Here is a 12,557-nt window from a genome sequence, read left to right as displayed (position 1 = left end):
GTCCCCATTCCTCCGGGCAGTACACATACTGAATGTGAACCCTCACATACTGCTCTACTCGGCCGCAATCTCTATCTGATGGCAACATAATACACTCCTGGAAATGGAAAAAATAACACATTGACACCGGTGTGTCAGACCCACCATACTTGCTCCGGACACTGCGAGAGGGCTGTACAAGCAATGATCACACGCACGGCACAGCGGACACACCAGGAACCGCGGTGTTGGCCGTCGAATGGCGCTAGCTGCGCAGCATTTGTGCACCGCCGCCGTCAGTGTCAGCCAGTTTGCCGTGGCATACGGAGCTCCATCGCAGTCTTTAACACTGGTAGCATGCCGCGACAGCGTGGACGTGAACCGTATGTGTAGTTGACGGACTTTGAGCGAGGGCGTATAGTGGGCATGCGGGAGGCCGGGTGGACGTACCGCCGAATTGCTCAACACGTGGGGCGTGAGGTCTCCACAGTACATCGATGTTGTCGCCAGTGGTCGGCGGAAGGTGCACGTGCCCGTCGACCTGGGACCGGACCGCAGCGACGCACGGATGCACGCCAAGACCGTAGGATCCTACGCAGTGCCGTAGGGGACCGCACCGCCACTTCCCAGCAAATTAGGGACACTGTTGCTCCTGGGGTATCGGCGAGGACCATTCGCAACCGTCTCCATGAAGCTGGGCTACGGTCCCGCACACCGTTAGGCCGTCTTCCGCTCACGCCCCAACATCGTGCAGCCCGCCTCCAGTGGTGTCGCGACAGGCGTGAATGGAGGGACGAATGGAGACGTGTCGTCTTCAGCGATGAGAGTCACTTCTGCCTTGGTGCCAATGATGGTCGTATGCGTGTTTGGCGCCGTGCAGGTGAGCGCCACAATCAGGACTGCATACGACCGAGGCACACAGGGCCAACACCCGGCATCATGCTGTGGGGAGCGATCTCCTACACTGGCCGTACACCACTGGTGATCGTCGAGGGGATACTGAATAGTGCACGGTACATCCAAACCGTCATCGAACCCATCGTTCTACCATTCCTAGACCGGCAAGGGAACTTGCTGTTCCAACAGGACAATGCACGTCCGCATGTATCCCGTGCCACCCAACGTGCTCTAGAAGGTGTAAGTCAACTACCCTGGCCAGCAAGATCTCCGGATCTGTCCCCCATTGAGCATGTTTGGGACTGGATGAAGCGTCGTCTCACGCGGTCTGCACGTCCAGCACGAACGCTAGTCCAACTGAGGCGCCAGGTGGAAATGGCATGGCAAGCCGTTCCACAGGACTACATCCAGCATCTCTACGATCGTCTCCATGGGAGAATAGCAGCCTGCATTGCTGCGAAAGGTGGATATACACTGTACTAGTGCCGACATTGTGCATGCTCTGTTGCCTGTGTCTATGTGCCTGTGGTTCTGTCAGTGTGATCATGTGATGTATCTGACCCCAGGAATGTGTCAATAAAGTTTCCCCTTCCTGAGACAATGAATTCACGGTGTTCTTATTTCAATTTCCAGGAGTGTATGTCCAACTACTGGAAAAAACATGTTCAACAGGTTTTACACGGCCACTTGCCAATAATTTAAGCCAGAGAGCGACTATTGTCCAGTTTTTATTTTGTTAACACAGTAGTTATCTCATATTACTATCAGTTTTTTGCACTGTATGTCATTCACGGTGAAGTGTTTCAATATGCAACTTTCAATTTCATCACTTCCTCTCCTAGCAGTAGTAAAAGTGAGCTATGTTATTGGAGCAATCATGACACAGGCTGTTTGTGTAAGGAGGAGCAATGTGTACCATCACGTTTCCGACTTTGATAAAGGTCGGATTGTAGCCTATAGCGATTGCGGATTATCGTATCGCGACATTGCTGCTCGTGTTGGTCGATATCCAATGACTGTTAGCAGAATATGGAATTGGTCGGTTCAGGAGGGTAATACGGAACGCCGTGCAGGATCCCAACGGCCTCGTATCACTAGCAGTCGAGATGACAGGCGTCTTATCCGCATGGCTGTAACGGATCGTGCAGCCACGTCTCGATCCCTGAGTCAACAGGTGGGGACGTTTGCAAGACAACAACCATCTGCACGAACAGTTCGACGACGTTTGCAGTAGCATGGACTATCAGCACGGAGAGCGTGGCTGCAGTTACCCTTGACGCTGCATCACAGACAGGAGCGCTTGCGATGGTGTACTCGACGAACCTGGGTGCATGAACGGCAAACCGTCATTTTGTCGGATGAATCCAGGTTCTGTTTACAGCATCATGATGGTCGCATCCGTGTTTGGTGACATCGCGGTGAACGCACATTGGTATCGTGTATTCGACATAGCCATACTGGCGTATCACCCGGTGTGATGGTATGGGGTGCCATCGGTTACACGTCTGACGACTTCACTAGTCATCCGGTAGCAGGGGTGGATGATAATTTCCCCAAATCTTCAACCGAGGATGCACAGGCTACTGTTGTCTCGCTCGCATAGGAAAGATACACTACTGGCCATTAAAAATGCTACACCACGAAGATGACATGCTACAGACGCGAAATTTAACCGACAGCAAGAAGATACTGTGATATGCAAATGATTACCTTTTCAGAGCATTCACACAAGGTTGGAGCCGGTGACGACACCTACAACGTGCTGACATGAGGAAAGTTTCCAACCGATTTCTCATACACAAACAGCAGTTGACCGGCGTTGCCTGGTGAAACGTTGTTGTAATGCCTCGTGTAAGGAGGAGAAATGGGAACCATCACGTTTCCGACTTCGATAAAGGTCGGATTGTTACCTATCGCGATTGCGGTATATCGTATCGCGACATTGCTGCTCGCGTTGGCGAGATGCAATGACTCTTAGCAGAATATAGAATCGGTGGGTTCAGGATGGTAATACGAAACGCCGTGGAGGATCCGAACGGTCTCTTATCACTAGCAGTCGAGATGATAGGCATCTTACCCGCATGGCTGTAACGAATCGTGCAGCCACGTCTCGATCCCTGAGTCAACAGATGGGGACATTTGCAAGACGACAACCATCTTCACGATCAGTTCGACGACGTTTGCAGCAGCATGGTCTGTCAGCTCGGAGACCATGGCTGCATTTACCCATGACGCTGCATCACAGACAGGAGCGCCAGCGATGGTGTACTCAACGACGAACCTGGGTGCACGAATGGCAAAACGTCATTTTTTCGGATGAATCCAAGTTCTGTTTACAGCATCATGATGGTCGCATCCGTGTTTGGCGACATCGCGGTGAACGCACATTGGAAGCGTGTATTCGTCATCGCCATACTGCCGTATCACCCGGCGTGATGGTATGGGGTGCCATTAGTTACACGTCTCGGTTACCTGTTGTTCACATTGACGGCACTTTGAACAGTGGACGTTTCATTTCAGATGTGTTACGACCCGTGGCTCTACCCTTCATTCGATCCCTGCAAAACCCTATATTTCAGCAGGATAATGCACGACCGCGTGTTGCAGGTCCTGTACGGGCCTTTCTGGATACAGAAAATGTTCGACTGCTGCCCTGGCCAGCACATTCTCCAGATCTCTCACCAACTAAAGACGTCTGGTCAATGGTGGCCGAGCAACTGGCTCGTCACAATACGCCAGTCACTACTCTTGATGAACTGTGGTATCGTGTTGAAGCTGCATGGGCAGCTGTACCTGTACACGCCATCCAAGCTCTGTTTGAGTCAATGTTCAGGCGTATCAAGGCCGTTATTACGGCCAGAGGTGGTTTTTGTGGGTTCTGATTTCTCAGGATCTATGCACCCAAATTGCGTGAAAATGTAATCACATATCACCTCTAGTATAATATACTCTCCTGGAAATTGAAATAAGAACACCGTGAATTCATTGTCTCAGGAAGGGGAAACTTTATTGACACATTCCTGGGGTCAGATACATCACATGATCACACTGACAGAACCACAGGCACATAGACACAGGCAACAGAGCATGCACAATGTCGGCACTAGTACAGTGTATATCCACCTTTCGCAGCAATGCAGGCTGCTATTCTCCCATGGAGACGATCGTAGAGATGCTGGATGTAGTCCTGTGGAACGGCTTGCCATGCCATTTCCACCTGGCGCCTCAGTTGGACTAGCGTTCGTGCTGGACGTGCAGACCGCGTGAGACGACGCTTCATCCAGTCCCAAACATGCTCAATGGGGGACAGATCCGGAGATCTTGCTGGCCAGGGTAGTTGACTTACACCTTCTAGAGCACGTTGGGTGGCACGGGATACATGCGGACGTGCATTGTCCTGTTGGAACAGCAAGTTCCCTTGCCGGTCTAGGAATGGTAGAACGATGGGTTCGATGACGGTTTGGATGTACTGTGCACTATTCAGTGTCCCCTCGACGATCACCAGTGGTGTACGGCCAGTGTAGGAGATCGCTCCCCACACCATGATGCCGGGTGTTGGCCCTGTGTGCCTCGGTCGTATGCAGTCCTGATTGTGGCGCTCACCTGCACGGCGCCAAACACGCATACGACCATCATTGGCACCAAGGCAGAAGTGACTCTCATCGCTGAAGACGACACGTCTCCATTCGTCCCTCCATTCACGCCTGTCGCGACACCACTGGAGGCGGGCTGCACGATGTTGGGGCGTGAGCGGAAGACGGCCTAACGGTGTGCGGGACCGTAGCCCAGCTTCATGGAGACGGTTGCGAATGGTCCTCGCCGATACCCCAGGAGCAACAGTGTCCCTAATTTGCTGGGAAGTGGCGGTGCGGTCCCCTACGGCACTGCGTAGGATCCTACGGTCTTGGCGTGCATCCGTGCGTCGCTGCGGTCCGGTCCCAGGTCGACAGGCACGTGCACCTTCCGCCGACCACTGGCGACAACATCGATGTACTGTGGAGACCTCACGCCCCACGTGTTGAGCAATTCGGCGGTACGTCCACCCGGCCTCCCGCATGCCCACTATACGCCCTCGCTCGAAGTCCGTCAACTGCACATACTGTTCACGTCCACGCTGTCGCGGCATGCTACCAGTGTTAAAGACTGCGATGGAGCTCCGTATGCCACGGCAAACTGGCTGACACTGACGGCGGCGGTGCACAAATGCTGCGCAGCTAGCGCCATTCGACGGCCAACACCGCGGTTCCTGGTGTGTCCGCTGTGCCGTGCGTGTGATCATTGCTTGTACAGCCCTCTCGCAGTGTCCGGAGCAAGTATGGTGGGTCTGACACACCGGTGTAAATGTGTTCTTTTTTCCATTTCCAGGAGTGTATTTGTCCAATAATACCTGTTTATCATCTGCATTTCTTCCTGGTGTAGCAATTTTAATGGCCAGTAGTGTGGTATGTTTGTGCGGTGAAGGGTGGCTCGGCGTAGTTGACTAGCTGCTGCCATTACATCTCCTCCCCCTGTTGTTACGAATGTCCCACTGTCTGCGTATCAGCTTCAAAACTACAAGATTGCCTCCATAAATCACTATATGATCACCACATGTATCAGACTTCAACTGCTGCACACTATGCTCTGGGTGGTGGACTTGAAGTTGCACTACTGCAGGAAGTTCGACTGAAGAAATGGTTCAAATGGCTCTGAGCACTATGGGACTTAACTTCTGAGATCATCAGTCCCCTAGAACTTAGAACTACTTAAACCTAACTAACCTAAGGACATCACGCACATCCATGCCCGAGGCAGGATTTGAACATGCGACCGTAGCGGTCGCGCGCTTCCAGGCCGTAGCGCCTAGAACCGCTCGGCCACCCTGGCCGGCTCGACTGAAGACCTTACCAGTCTTCTACGGGTTTACTGCTTACGTTACCCTGGTGTGAAATGGAATAGAGGTAACCAATCAGATGTACTTGGTGTCGGCACGAGGACTGGCGTTCGATGTGCAGGGGACATGAGCTGTCCATGTCTATACCCCTTCTGGGACAGATGAAAGACGGGGCTAGTCACGGTTTTATGCGGAAACAAATTACGCCTGTATTGTTGCGCCGCTGTGTGGTGTCTCAGAAAGACCAACAACCAAACTACACTCCTCCCCCGAACTGAACTGTTTTCTAAGAAAATTCAACACTGTCACGCAGGTTTCTTTATGTATTGTAATTATATAGTCTGCAAGCTTGCTGCACTCTTTTAGAATCTGGAATTTAATAAAAATGGCAACGTGCTGTTAATCAGAACACAGGGAGAAGTTGTGATCTAAATTACAATAGATTTTTTCATCCTTAACATCACAAGAGAACAGAAATGACTAAAGAAACGTCACTCAAACATTTTTATTTGACAAACGCTTTCACTAACATGCGGTCTATCATGGACAAAGTGATCAGCTGCGGATAGACTCACGACACTAACCGGAACACGAAACGCTTTATCTGACTTCATACACGTGAATCTCGATTATGGCACAAAAACTACGCCACTATCAAGCATCTATACTCTACTATTCCAAAACAAGAAAAATATGGTTCGAAAGAAGAGGGTGCTGAGAAAATATATTGGAGCCCTACGCCGTAGCAGCGAATACTTTACTCCCCTGCTGGTCCAGGCGGCACACCACGATTTTTTTGGCGACTGAAGTCATGGATGGCCGCAATCTGTTATTACTGGAGTGCGCCCAAAAATTGCAAGTACACGGTCTCGCATCCGGTTAATTCGGAAGGCAGCTACTTCCCTATGAGCCTCTGAAACCACAGTGGATTCGAGTGTGCTGGTGGACCCATTTGCCGGTCTGCCAAACCAATTTGACTCCGTGCCACGACTGTGCGTGACGGAATATGTCAAATGTTTAGACGGCCAACTGAAGACAAATAAGTACACCCACGCATCACTTGTGTGCGTGATGCTAGAAGCAGTACCTCTGCCTGTTCAGAAGGTGACTGGCACAGGCCCTAAGTGGCACAATAGCAAAGGACACAAGTCTTACCATTTAGGTAGAGACCTTTAGTTCTTTACTAGCGAAGCGCCAGTACAAGAGAGATGTTCTCTATCTGTCCGCTTTCCTCCTCAGCTCGGTAACAAAAGCCCTTTTATATCTTAGACTTCCACCACTTTAGCACAGGCCAATCACAAGCTGGAGCGCGGCGTTCAAAGCTCGGAGAGCACCCCTTGCTCTGCATACACTGATTTGACCAATCAGAGACTCTAAAGTTAATTGGGAGAAAAGGAAAAAAGAGTCAGCTTCACGGCCTCTTTCCCACGCATTTACACCGTGTCTTTTGCTAACAGCGGCCAGAGTGGCCGAGCGGTTCTCGGCGCTTCAGTCTGGAATCGCGCGACCGCTACGGTCGCAGGTTCGAATCCTGCCTCGGACATGGATGTGTGTAATGTCCTTAGGTTAGTTAGTTCTAAGTACTAAGTTCTCGGGGACTGATGACTTCAGCTGTTAAGTCCCATAGTGCTCAGAGCCATTTTTGCTAACAACATGACCAGGATGGAACCACACCCCTCCATAAAAAGCTTGTTATCTCCCCTGTTGCATCCATTTCGAAGTTTCCAAAGAACGGTCGTAAACTCGCTAAAGGCCTCGTGCTTTCACAAATATGTTTTGTAACAGAGTCTGGACGTCTGGGCGCCAGTGAATTGTCCCACAGAAATTCGCAGAATGCTCACAGTTGTCTCGTCGACTTCATGCCTAACAAGGGCCAATCCTCTGCTTTATTGCCGGTCTACAATGCAGTAGCCATTCCAGCGGCGACTTCTCGGCGCTAGTCAGTCTACCTGGATGTGGGTGCTAACCGACCGGCGCCAACCAACGTGTCTACACATTGAGACCGCGAACTCGACTGTCCGGAAATGTTTCCACCTAGGTTCCGCAGAAAAAACGTGGTACCCTTCGCCCACAGTCGCCGTGCGCTTTTACTGCAGTCGTTTAAATTGGCACCCTGTTCCTTCGAACGCAGGTAAAGCCTACCGTTATTCCTTCCCTAGAGCACACAAGCAAGAGCATTAACTACTGGCCACCATTTCATCATGATGTATGAAGTCAAATCGTAATAAAGATCATCTTCCCTAAGGTTTATCTGTTTAGCAAGAGTAATAGAAGGCAGATTTCAGACTACCTAACAGATCAAAACGAAAATTTCTGTTCCGACACTGACAATGTTGAGTGTTTATGGAAAAAGTTCAAGGCAATCGTAAAATGCGTTTTAGACAGGTACGTGCCGAGTAAAACTGTGAGGGACGGGAAAAACCCACCGTGGTACAACAACAAAGTTAGGAAACTACTGCGAAAGCAAAGAGAGCTTCACTCCAAGTTTAAACACAGCCAAAACCTCTCAGACAAACAGAAGCTAAACGATGTCAAAGTTAGCGTAAGGAGGGCTATGCGTGAAGCGTTCAGTGAATTCGAAAGTAAAATTCTATGTACCGACTTGACAGAAAATCCTAGGAAGTTCTGGTCTTACGTTAAATCAGTAAGTGGCTCGAAACAGCATATCCAGACACTCCGGGATGATGATGGCATTGAAACAGAGGATGACACGCGTAAAGCTGAAATACTAAACACCTTTTTCCAAAGCTGTTTCACAGAGGAAGACCGCACTGCAGTTCCTTCTCTAAATCCTCGCACAAACGAAAAAATGGCTGACATCGAAATAAGTGTCCAAGGAATAGAAAAGCAACTGGAATCACTCAACAGAGGAAAGTCCACTGGACCTGACGGGATACCATTTCGATTCTACACAGAGTACGGAAAGAACTTGCCCCCCTTCTAACAGCCGTGTACCGCAAGTCTCTAGAGGAACGGAAGGTTCCAAATGATTGGAAAAGAGCACAGGTAGTCCCAGTCTTCAAGAAGGGTCGTCGAGCAGATGCGCAAAACTATATCTCTGACGTCGATCTGTTGTAGAATTTTAGAACATGTTTTTTGCTCGAGTATCATGTCGTTTTTGGAAACCCAGAATCTACTATGTAGGAATCAACATGGATTCCGGAAACAGCGATCGTGTGAGACCCAACTCGCTTTATTTGTTCATGAGACCCAGAAAATATTAGATACAGGCTCCCAGGTAGATGCTATTTTCCTTGACTTCCGGAAGGCGTTCGATACAGTTCCGCACTGTCGCCTGATAAACAAAGTAAGAGCCTACGGAATATCAGACCAGCTGTGTGGCTGGATTGAAGAGTTTTTAGCAAACAGAACACAGCATGTTGTTCTCAATGGAGAGACGTCTACAGACGTTAAAGTAACCTCTGGCGTGCCACAGGGGAATGTTATGACACCATTGCTTTTCACAATATATATAAATAACATAGTAGATAGTGTCGGAAGTTCCATGCGGCTTTTCGCGGATGATGCTGTAGTATACAGAGAAGTTGCATCATTAGAAAACTGCAGCGAAATGCAGGAAGATCTGCAGTGGATAGGCACTTGGTGCAGGGATATGGCAACTGACCCTTAACATAGACAAATGTAATGTATTGCGAATACATAGAAAGAAGGATCCTTTATTGTATGATTATATGATAGCGGAACAAACACTGGTAGCAGTTACTTCTGTAAAATATCTGGGAGTATGCGTGCGGAACGATTTGAAGTGGAATGATCATATAAAATTAATTGTTGGTAAGGCGGGTACTAGGTTGAGATTCATTGGGAAAGTCCTTAGAAAATGTAGTCCATCAACAAAGGAGGTAGCTTACAAAACACTCTTTCGACCTATACTTGAGTATCGCTCATCAGTGTGGAGTCCGTACCAGGTCGGGTTAACGGAGGAGATAGAGAAGATCCAAAGAAGAGCGGCGCGTTTCGTTTCAGGGTTATTTGGTAAGCGTGATAGCGTTACGGAGATGTTTAGCAAATTCAAGTGGCAGACTCTATAAGAGAGGCGGTCTGCATCGCGGTGTAGCTTGCTGTCCAGGTTTCGAGAGGGTGCGTTTCTGTATGAGGTATCGAATATATTGCTTCCCCCTACTTATACCTCCCGAGGAGATCACGAATGTAAAATTAGAGAGATTATAGCGCTCACGGAGGTTTTCAGACAGTCGTTCTTCCCACGAACCATGCGCGACTGGAACAGGAAAGGGAGGTAATGACAGTGGCACGTAAAGTGCCCTCCGCCACACACCGTTGGGTGGCTTTCGGAGTATATATGTAGATGTAGATGTAGATGTAGAACATGAAGCGGCATAACACCGATCAGAAGTGCCCTGCAATCTCTCACGTCTTCACTGTTGTTGGGTCCATGTATGTCCACTGCCATTAAAGAATGGGTTAGGGTCCTATGAGAAGCAATTATAGTGAATTTTTTGTTCACATGTACAGTATTTTATCTGCACTGTCATTATTGTGAACTTCATGTCAATATGCAGGACTAGACTGGATTTGTAGGTTTTGGAAGGTGACAGGCACTCTGAGATACCGCCCTGACAGCATCACTTTAACTAGTAAACTTCCACTTGCCTACCTGTCCCATCTGTCTGCTAAGCTGATTATATCCATTAACTGTGTTTGTTGTTGATAGCTAGTATTAGAGGTTTCACAGCTATCAAAATCTGAATGAACCTGAATGTTCAAACAGTGTTAAAAAACTGGTGGTCCTGTCATTATTTTCTCAATTATCGATAGCCGATTAATATATCAGTACAGGGCTGACCTTTTATAAAAGTTATGGCAATAGTTTAGTGATTAAATTGGCCAAAACTACATTTTAAGCGTGATGACAAAAATAGAACATGATCTGATGGCAGCACAAAATGCAACGAACAGTTAACAACCCTGTGTGGCGACTGGGTGGCAAAGACTAAGGTTTGACTGATTCAGCTATTTACTCTGGCTCAAAGTATGGATAACGCAATCTGAAATTATCGATGTTTCCTGCCTCTTCCTACACACCCGCGACTTCCTTCTTAACTTGCCCTGTACTTTCAACAAGCTGTTCAGCTACCATCCGTATCTCCTTCGTCTCGTTAGTGACTAATTCCTTGACCTCCTTCATCTACTTAGAAGATAATTCCTTCATCTCCTTAGAGGTTATCTTGACTCTTTCTTGCCTCTTCTTCTCCGCTTCCTGTCTTTTCTTTTCCGCTTCCTGCATAAATCGCATGAGGGTCTCAAATTGGATGCACCTGTTACCGTAGTGCCCTTTGGAACGCAATGGGTAAGGATTACGCTCTCGCTGTCCCAGAACATGGACACCACCATTTTTTCAGCACTGGCGGTTACCCGAAATTTTTTTGGTGGCGGTGAATCTGTGTGCTTCCATTGAGCTGACTGGCGCTTTGTTTCTGGATTGAAAAATGGCATCCACGTCTCATCCATTGTCACAACCGACGAAAAGAAAGTCCCATTCGTGCTGTCATTGCGCGTCAACATTGCTTCTCAACATGCCACATGGGCAGCCGTGTGGTCGTCCGTCAGCATTCGTGGCACTCACCTGGATGACACTTTTCGCATTTTCAGGTCGTCATGCAGGATTGTGTGCACAGAACCCACAGAAATGCTAACTCTGGAGGCGATCCGTTCAACAGTCATTCGGCGATCCCCCAAAACAATTCTCTCCACTTTCTCGATCATGTCATCAGACCGGCTTGTGAGCCGGCCAGAGTGGCCGTGCGGTTCTGGGCGCTACAGTCTGGAACCGAGCGACCGCTATGGTCGCAGGTTCGAATCCTGCCTCGGGCATGGATGTGTGTGATGTCCTTAGGTTAGTTAGGTTTAATTAGTTCTAAGTTATAGGCGACTGATGACCTCAGAAGTTTGGTCGCATAATGCTCAGAGCCATTTGAACCATTTGAACCGGCTTGTGTGAGCCCGAGGTTGTTTCGGTTTGTTGTCACACGATGTTCTGCCTTCATTAAACTGTCGCACCCGCAAACGCACTTTCGACACATCCATAACTCCATCACCACATGTCTCCTTCAACTGTCGATGAATTTCAATTGGTTTCACACCACGCAAATTCAGAAAACGAATGACTGTACGCTGTTCAAGTAAGGAAAACGTCGCCATTTTAAGTACTTAAAACAGTTCTCATTCTCGCCGCTGGCGGTAAAATTCCATCTGCCGTACGGTGCTGCCATCTCTGGGACGTATTGACAATGAACGCGGCCTCATTTTAAAACAATGCGCATGTTTCTATCTCTTTCCAGTCCGGAGACAAAAAATCGGAGGCTTTAGAACTTGAATGCACCTCGTATGATTGTACAAAACCAATTTTCCTCAGTGCACTGAAAATAGAGGTCTAGTGGCGGAAATCGCATCTGAAAGTAACAGAAGGTGCCATCGATTCACGACCCTAGTAGCGGTCATCAAATTGCAAGATTACTCTGGACTTGGGGTATGTTTTGGAAGGAGACAGACCGTGATCTGATGGCAGCACAAATATGCAACGATCTCTGTTAACAACCTTGTGAGTCAGCTGGTTGGCAAACTGGCTCAGAATATGGATAATGCAATCAAAATTTATCTAACACTGAATAGACCTTGATGGATTTATTCTGCACATAAGTTATATTACGTTGGTGCAGTTGAGAGCAAGTGGCGAGATTGTGAACTTGTTTGCCCTAACAAGCCAGAGCAGCAATACAATACCCTTTTTATCGATGTGCAGCGCTACCTCATTTGTCGGTTGTGGTTC

The sequence above is a fragment of the Schistocerca cancellata genome, chromosome 4, assembly GCF_023864275.1.
Source record: "Schistocerca cancellata isolate TAMUIC-IGC-003103 chromosome 4, iqSchCanc2.1, whole genome shotgun sequence".
NCBI lineage: Eukaryota > Metazoa > Arthropoda > Insecta > Orthoptera > Acrididae > Schistocerca > Schistocerca cancellata.
Note: the sequence above shows the minus strand (reverse complement) of the source record.